Here is a 7732-nt window from a genome sequence, read left to right as displayed (position 1 = left end):
AAATAAATACCTATATATAAATAAATTTGATTTGATTTTTTATATATATATTGTATTTAAAAAATAATTCTCAAACTAATTATTGGTGAAAAATACAGCCTTCGTAATTAGAAAATAGAATAGGTTTAAATGGTGCAAACAATAAATATATTTGGATGGCTACAAACATGTTTAAATGGCTAGACAATTACATGAATCATAACATATTTTAATTATAATATATTTTTATATTTTTTATAAGATGTATTTTGATTTCACATAGAGTAATGATAATAAATAATTATATAAATTGTTTTTAAATATATTTAAATAAAAATTAATATTGTTTCTTTTTCAAAAATTACACCTTTTAAAGTTATAATATTGTATTTTCAAAAGTTAAAAATATGTTGAATAATTAGAATTAAATAATCTATAAAACTTTGGATTAATAGTGGATGAGTGTATTGCTTTAAAAAACACTCAATGTGAAAATGTTGTGAGTGTATTAAAAAATATTATAAAAAACTATATTTATAAAACTTTGGATTAATAGTGGATGAGTGTATTGCTTTAAAAAACACTCAATGAGAAAATGTTGTGAGTGTATTAAAAAATATTATAAAAAACCATATTTCCAAAACAATTGTAGGAAAAAAAATGAGTTGAAAATTTTAATTAAAAAACATTAGTTTAAATGATAAGAATTAATATTGCATTGTAGAAAATGGCCAATAATATATATGTAGATATTGGGTCATTAATGATTGAGGCAGTATATGCCACCCATTTGATAATGTACGAGTTGTATTAGCACAATTTTTTGGACTTTAATCTCGCCAAAAATTTGAAGTGAAATTTTGATTTGTGTTATTTAAACTGGCTTTTTTATTGTGTATATAGATTCAACTCCTTGAAAAACCCTTAGAGTATTTGAATTATATAGAAGTTACCCATCAAACTTTTGAAATCAAACTACTGAGATATACAACCCCTCTTATTAATAATCCAGTGAATATATATATATTGCTAGCAGCTACATAGCTGTCAAAAATTGGCAGCGAAAAATACTAGTTGGAAATTAACTTAACCATTGTGTCAGTCAATTCTTTCTAATGGTACTGGAGAAGCAAAATGCATTGTGAGTCATGACTCATGATCGATGTTTTGCAAATGTACTTGTGACAAGAACGACATATCAATCCATTATCTAATTTATTTTAAAAGTCTCTGCACGTGACTTAAGAAAGAAAGAAAGAAAGAAAGAAATTATTTTAACGTCCACGAGGCTAAAGATAGCCTATGGGACAGATTGCTTCTTCATCTGCTTGATGTATTCGGCCCTTTTTCTATGAAGCTTCACAATAAATGCTCCTAGCTTCTCAACAAACCCCTCGCTAAATAGATTATCCCAAGAGCTCGCTGCCAACATATCTGCATAACTTTCCCTGTTGTCTTTTAAGGCCTCACATTATAAAATGAAATGTTTTTCTATTTCCACTTTTCCGGAAGAACAAAAAATGCATACCCTTTCCTCCCACACTTCCTTTGGCCTTTTCCAGTGCCCTGTTTCACAACGGAGTTGATGAGAATTAGTCCTTAATTGAGCAATAAGAATTTTGCCTCTCCAAGAGATATTGGCCTCTATGTATGCTTTAGATTGATGATTATGAGTGGGATTAAATACTTCAATATAGTAATTTTTCTTTCTTCCTAGCTCCTTATCCCAAGTACGTTTGTGGAAATTTTCCATAACAAAAGCTTTTATCTCTTTGCTGTTTATGGGACACGCGTTGAAGCAAATACCCCACCCCATTTACTAAACCATTTGTTATTTTGTTGCATCCAAGTTTTTTTGCTCTTGCACAATCTATCATTAAAGACAACCTTAGGCCATCTACCATCTTCCATTTGCTCAACTTTTTTTAAATACCTAATGTCTCGCACCATAGCAATTGCTTCAATAGGAGTAGTGCCTGTTTCACTTAACAAGATATCATAAGGAACTGCACTTTTCATCTTAAATTTGTTTGTAATCAATCTCTTCTGAATTTTCTCAATTTTTCTCCACTGCATGTCGGAGGTAATGCTAGCCCACAGTTCACAACCATAGAGAATCACCAGAATCACTAGAAGCCAAAAAAGAGTTTGAGTGGTCTTCTAGTCCCATAACTCTGCCTCTCTAAACCTATTTTGAAAAGCATAAAATGCTTTCCAACCCCCCAAAGTTCTTTTCTCTCTACAACCATTCCAGCTTAGATTTTTGTTGAAGTCAATCCCGAGGTATTTGTAATCCGCAACTTCTTCCAGAATGTTGCCTTCAAAGTAGAACTGATGCTGGTTATGTTTTCTTTTGTTAGAGAAGACCACTACTTTCGTTTTGCTGATATTGACTTGCATCGCCACACTTCTACAAAAATGCTCAAGGGATAGTAAGTTCTCTTGCAAACCAAGAGTTGATTTAGCAATCAGAATAAGGTCATCCGCATACAAAAGAAGCCTTGTAACAAACTTGCACAAATGGATACCATCACCCCCTTGCGAATTTAACCACTCCTCAAGCTTTTCGATATATAAACCAAAAAGGGTAGGAGACAGTGGGCAACCTTGCTTGACCCTGATATCGCTTCTAAAACTTTCAGAAATTTCTGCTGAAGTTCTAATTTTGACTTTCACATCTTCATACAATCTATGCACAGGTGCTCTCAAATGTTTAGGAACCCCAAGTTCCTCCATTCTCTACCAAAAGTTTATCCCTAGGAACCGAGTCAAACGATTTTATGAAATCAACAAAGCAACAAAAGGCTTCTTCCTTTTTCTCCCAAAATTTTTCAATGATGTGCCTTAAAGTTATGCAATGATCAACTATGGAATGTTTAGGTCTAAAACCTGCTTGCCCTTTAGCACGCTTATCTCTTTCTTCTGCCCACTTGCTAATTTTTTTTCTAGCATTCTTCCAAATAGCTTTGCAAACAAAGGGTTTATCATGATAGTCCTATAATTGGAGGGATTATTGATGTCATCGCTCTTGAAAAGAGGTATTGCCAGACTAGTTGACCAATCTTTGGGGAGCCCTTGTTGTATGATGTTGTTGAAGATTTTTGTAATGTGAGGTGCAAGAATCTTTGAGCGCCACTTTAGATATTCTACTTGGAGTTTAGCTAAGTCGTTTTCTTTTCCAACGCCCAAATTCTTGATACCCATCTCTACCTCTTGTATCGTGAAGAGTTCAGTATCAGTGTTGACCAGGGGGGCAGGGTCAACCTTAGGAACCTCCTCATAGAGTTGTCTTGCATAATCAAACCATTTAGACGTTGTAATATTATTTCCAATTTGTATCTTTTTTGGTTGTAGCTCCTTCCAAAATAATTTGGGATTATTTTTCCCAAGGAAGATTAGTTCTTCCCTCCTTGAAACCATGAAATCGGCCTTTTTCTTGCTTAATAACTGCTTGTACGATTCGAGCTTTATGTTATCCTTGTTTGACTCTTTCCACATTCTCCTTGCCTTTTGGCATTCCTCGTTAAACCAAGCATTAACTAGAAAGCAATTTGTTTCAGACTTCTTAATTTTGTTCTTTTGCACATTGCAAGTGCGCATTCAATTAAATGTGTTAATTCATGACTATGAAGGCTGTGAATTGTAATTTTCTCATTCTCAAAGAGCCTCTCTAGAGTCATTTTGAAGGTATTACAATTTTCTGGCGTCAAAAGAATTTCGCCCTGTGGGAGATTTTATTAGACATGCTGAATTTTTTACTCTAATTGTTTTTTTCCAATCCAAGAGAAACATAAATAAATTGGCTTGTGATATGATTTCAAATCCCATAGCTGATCTCCAACCAAAACTTCTTCCATTTTCTCACACAAACCATGCGAGCAAATTACATAATCTACCACACTTGCTCCATTGTAAATATTGCAAGTGAAATTACTGAACTTTGCCCATCTAGTCAAGCCATTACAAATGACTAAATCAAAGGCCCTACATAGTGTAAGCAATTGTTCACCAAAGAGATTGTAGCCCTTGTCCTCTGAAATTCTTTCCCACTGATGATTACTTTCTTCTGTAAGCCAAATAGGGTCACAATCATCTTTACAACAAAGAATGCTAGCTTGCTCACATGCAGTCCTAGCATTGAAATCACCCACTATAAGGACTTCACCTAGCTATGAATATGTTACAATATTCGCTTTTAAAGTTGCAAATAGATCTTTGTGGTGAAGCCCTCTACCTTCATAGATTTTTGAAACCTGTGGCGCAAAATAGCATGCTGCAATTCTGATGTGGTTTCCATTTTCTGATATTTTAAACCAAATGAATTGCTTATTTGAGTCTTCTATTTCTAACTGAATAAGACGACCTTCTTTCTCCCTTACTAAAACCATGATACCCCCATGCCCTTTGCCATTCCCTACTGCCTTGTTCCACACTGCCATCTTCCAGTATCCTTCAAACAAAGGTGTCTTGCACCCTTCATGCTCATGTGTTTCTACAAGGAAAATTATGTCTCTATTTTCCGTAATAGGCCCTAACCCAGGTCCTCGTCTCCATGGGTAACCTTTGCAGTTCCAACAAACTAATCTTAAGGAAACCTGGGTATGAATTGCTATTTATTTATACATGCAAGACTCACATTTGAGTCTTTGTCCCTGTTTTCCCATCCGACCTTGCTTTCTGATTTCCTGTTGAAGAGTTTGTTGCCTCTTCTTCATTACCATCTTGCTGCTCTGTTCTGGAAGGAGGTCCAAATTTCACTATCACAACTTTGCCTTTATAAATCCATGCTCTCTTTCCTTCATCTCTTGCTTCCCTAACCTTTAAAATTTCCTCCCTTCTTTCCTCCTATCGTTTTATAGTTAAATCTTCTTCTAGGAAAAAAAAAGAACCCCTCAAGAGATGTTTCTTGCTTAGAATAATATATTTATCATGCAAGCTAAGCATAATGACTTTTATGGGCCTGGCTCTCTCCCCGTTAAACTTACCCACCCTCCATGCTTGACATGTTTGTCCTTGCCATAACAACTTGTCTTTCAAGAAGTCTCTTGCAAGGTCAAGAGTACATTCATTTTTTGCCTTTTGCTTTGCTTCCAAGCCAAATTCAAAATCTAAAGGTTTATGAGAAAGTTATATTGCACCAAATTGATTATTTATTTGGTTTATTATAATATTAAGTGGAAATCATGTTAGTCATTATTATAATAATTTAATAAAATTAAGGTAACTAAACCCATTCTAATTGAGAAGAATAAATTTAAAAACCTAACTAAGTTTCAATGCCTTGCTAAGGAATTGAGCTTGTTCGCTTATATTCATTGTCTAATTCTTATTAATAAATGTTACAAATTTACAAATATTTATAATTAGAAAACACACTTTTAAATATAGTTAAACAATAATAGTGCTTTATAAATTTCATCACTTGCACAATAAAATAACAAAAATTATAAACATATTTAAAAGTATACATCAATAGTCTAAATAGATTATGCATGTTATAAATATTATGATATATGACAACCAAAGAACACTCCATAGTTAAAAACAATATTCCAAAAAACTAAAGAAATATGTGCTAAATATGATCAAATATGAGTGTACAACCAATTGTTGTTTCAAATTTCTTAGAAACTTTGGACGAGAAAATGGCTTTAGAAGCCAAAATGTTAAATATATATACAAATAAAAATGTTTGGTCTGAACTCTTTTGGTAAGATCATCTCAATCAAAGCTTTGTAAAAAGTGCACTAATTAACAATGAAATTAATTGTAACATCCCAATAACATCATGGAAAAATGAAATTTAGAATTTTTTTTACAAAATTTTTTAAAACATTTTCATTTTAAAAGTAATTATTTAAATTTATATGATTTTTGTTTTTAATCTAATAAAGTTAATAAATTTGGAAATATATACAAATTTCATGTAAATGTGAAGATTTTAAAAACTAGATTTTTTTTTTAATATTTAATATTTATATTTATATTTATATAGAAAAAAGGATTTGAATTTATTTTTTTACTAATTTAGACAAAAGTTATTATATTTTATAATATTCTCTTAAATTATATATGACTTTATTAATTTAAAATAAGTTAATTTTTTTTAATAAATATATATATATATATATATATATATATATATATATATATATATATATATATATATAAATATAATTAAGTAAAGTCATTCAGTAGAAATCACATAAGAGAAATTTTTGGCCTACTCTTTTTGAACCAACAAGTTTGGTTCATCATCACGACCTTATGAAGAGGCAGACCATAGCAAAGGCTTCAATAGAGAGCAATGTAGAGATATAATTTCAATGTAGAGAAATGCCTCTACATTGCTCTCTATTGAAGCCTTTGCCATGGTCTACCTCTTCACCTGGTTCTGATGATGAACCACACTTGTCCTTTGCCATGATGCAACACACACAAAAATCTACCATATAATAATTTTTTTTTCTTTTAATGATAATTACTACTCCTCCTATATACAAACTCTGCACACATATAAAATCCTGCTTTAAAGCATAATTAATCCAACACACATTATAGGATTACAACAATTATGCAAAACCTAATGTCTAGGATCAAACTTAATCAACTGTGCATGTAATTAATTATCCTAAGCACTTGGCATTAATGTCAATGCTGTGGCCGAGGAGGTGTATTAATGTTATTGTTTGGGTTCCCTCCCTTTTAGCTCTACACGCGGATGCAGTTATGCTATAGGTACTGTTGTATTTACTCCGCTTAGTTGGCCTACAGTCCTAACACTACCAGTTGCCCGGTCCAGGTTCTTCCGTCTGCCAGGATGTGCTCATCTGCGCTCGGATAATGGGATCAAATCCCGGAGCTTGTCCTCGCGCCTGCAGCAGAGGTCACACTCCCAAAACTCGAGTTCTACGCCTGGATTATCGACCAGAGCTTGATTCCGCCTCTACATTCTACAACTTCGAAACAGAATAGGAAGCCTACCGGCGTCTGGTCTTCGTTTCTACCGTTCGGCATAGTTGCAGGCATGCTCATAACCTCCATTGAATTCCGTAGGACACAAGAACTGCTCTGTTCAACACCCAACTCGCTACCTTTGATGGAAGGTGTATTCTTTATCGTAGAGGTTATTTATATTGTCTCCTGATTCTCACACTTTTTGTTCCGTCTCTTTTATTTGTTCTCTTATCCACAACTGACAATAATTTTGGTCCATTTACGTAGGTGAAGGTGCAGTACCCCTTTCAGGTTCCTCTCTGGTATCGGCAGATGGAAAACCTCCCCGAGCTACCACAAGTGAGGCTTACTTCCTTATTTAGTTAGTTTGACTTAATTTTTTTTTTTTCCTATTGATTAGCATTGAGACTCTTTCTACTCGGCTGATCCAGGTGGATGTTGGTGGCCACCCACCTATCCCATTTGGACCCCCACAACTGTCTCTTTCAGCTTTTTCAGTTTCCTAAATTGTAGCACAGTTTACTATTTTTAGCAGTTTTTCGGGTCCTGAACTTCCAGAGCCGTTTTGAGGCCCTAAACGACGTTTTTTGGGAAATCTGGGGTAGTGCTCGGATAGATCTTTCTAACGAGCTATTGTACGCGTCAAACGGAGATCATATGCCAAAGTTACGACCCCGGGAAATTGATGTACCAATTTACCCAAACGAGGCCCACAATTTGGCGTTTCATCTTCTAGGGTTAGGTTTTGGAATGTTAAGGGTTTTCCATTGTTTCTCAACAATAAATAGGCCTTCGA

The sequence above is a fragment of the Pinus tabuliformis genome, chromosome 2_2, assembly GCF_031772625.1.
Source record: "Pinus tabuliformis cultivar Carrire ecotype Pingquan chromosome 2_2, CPIR1, whole genome shotgun sequence".
Taxonomy (NCBI): domain Eukaryota; kingdom Viridiplantae; phylum Streptophyta; class Pinopsida; order Pinales; family Pinaceae; genus Pinus; species Pinus tabuliformis.
Note: the sequence above shows the minus strand (reverse complement) of the source record.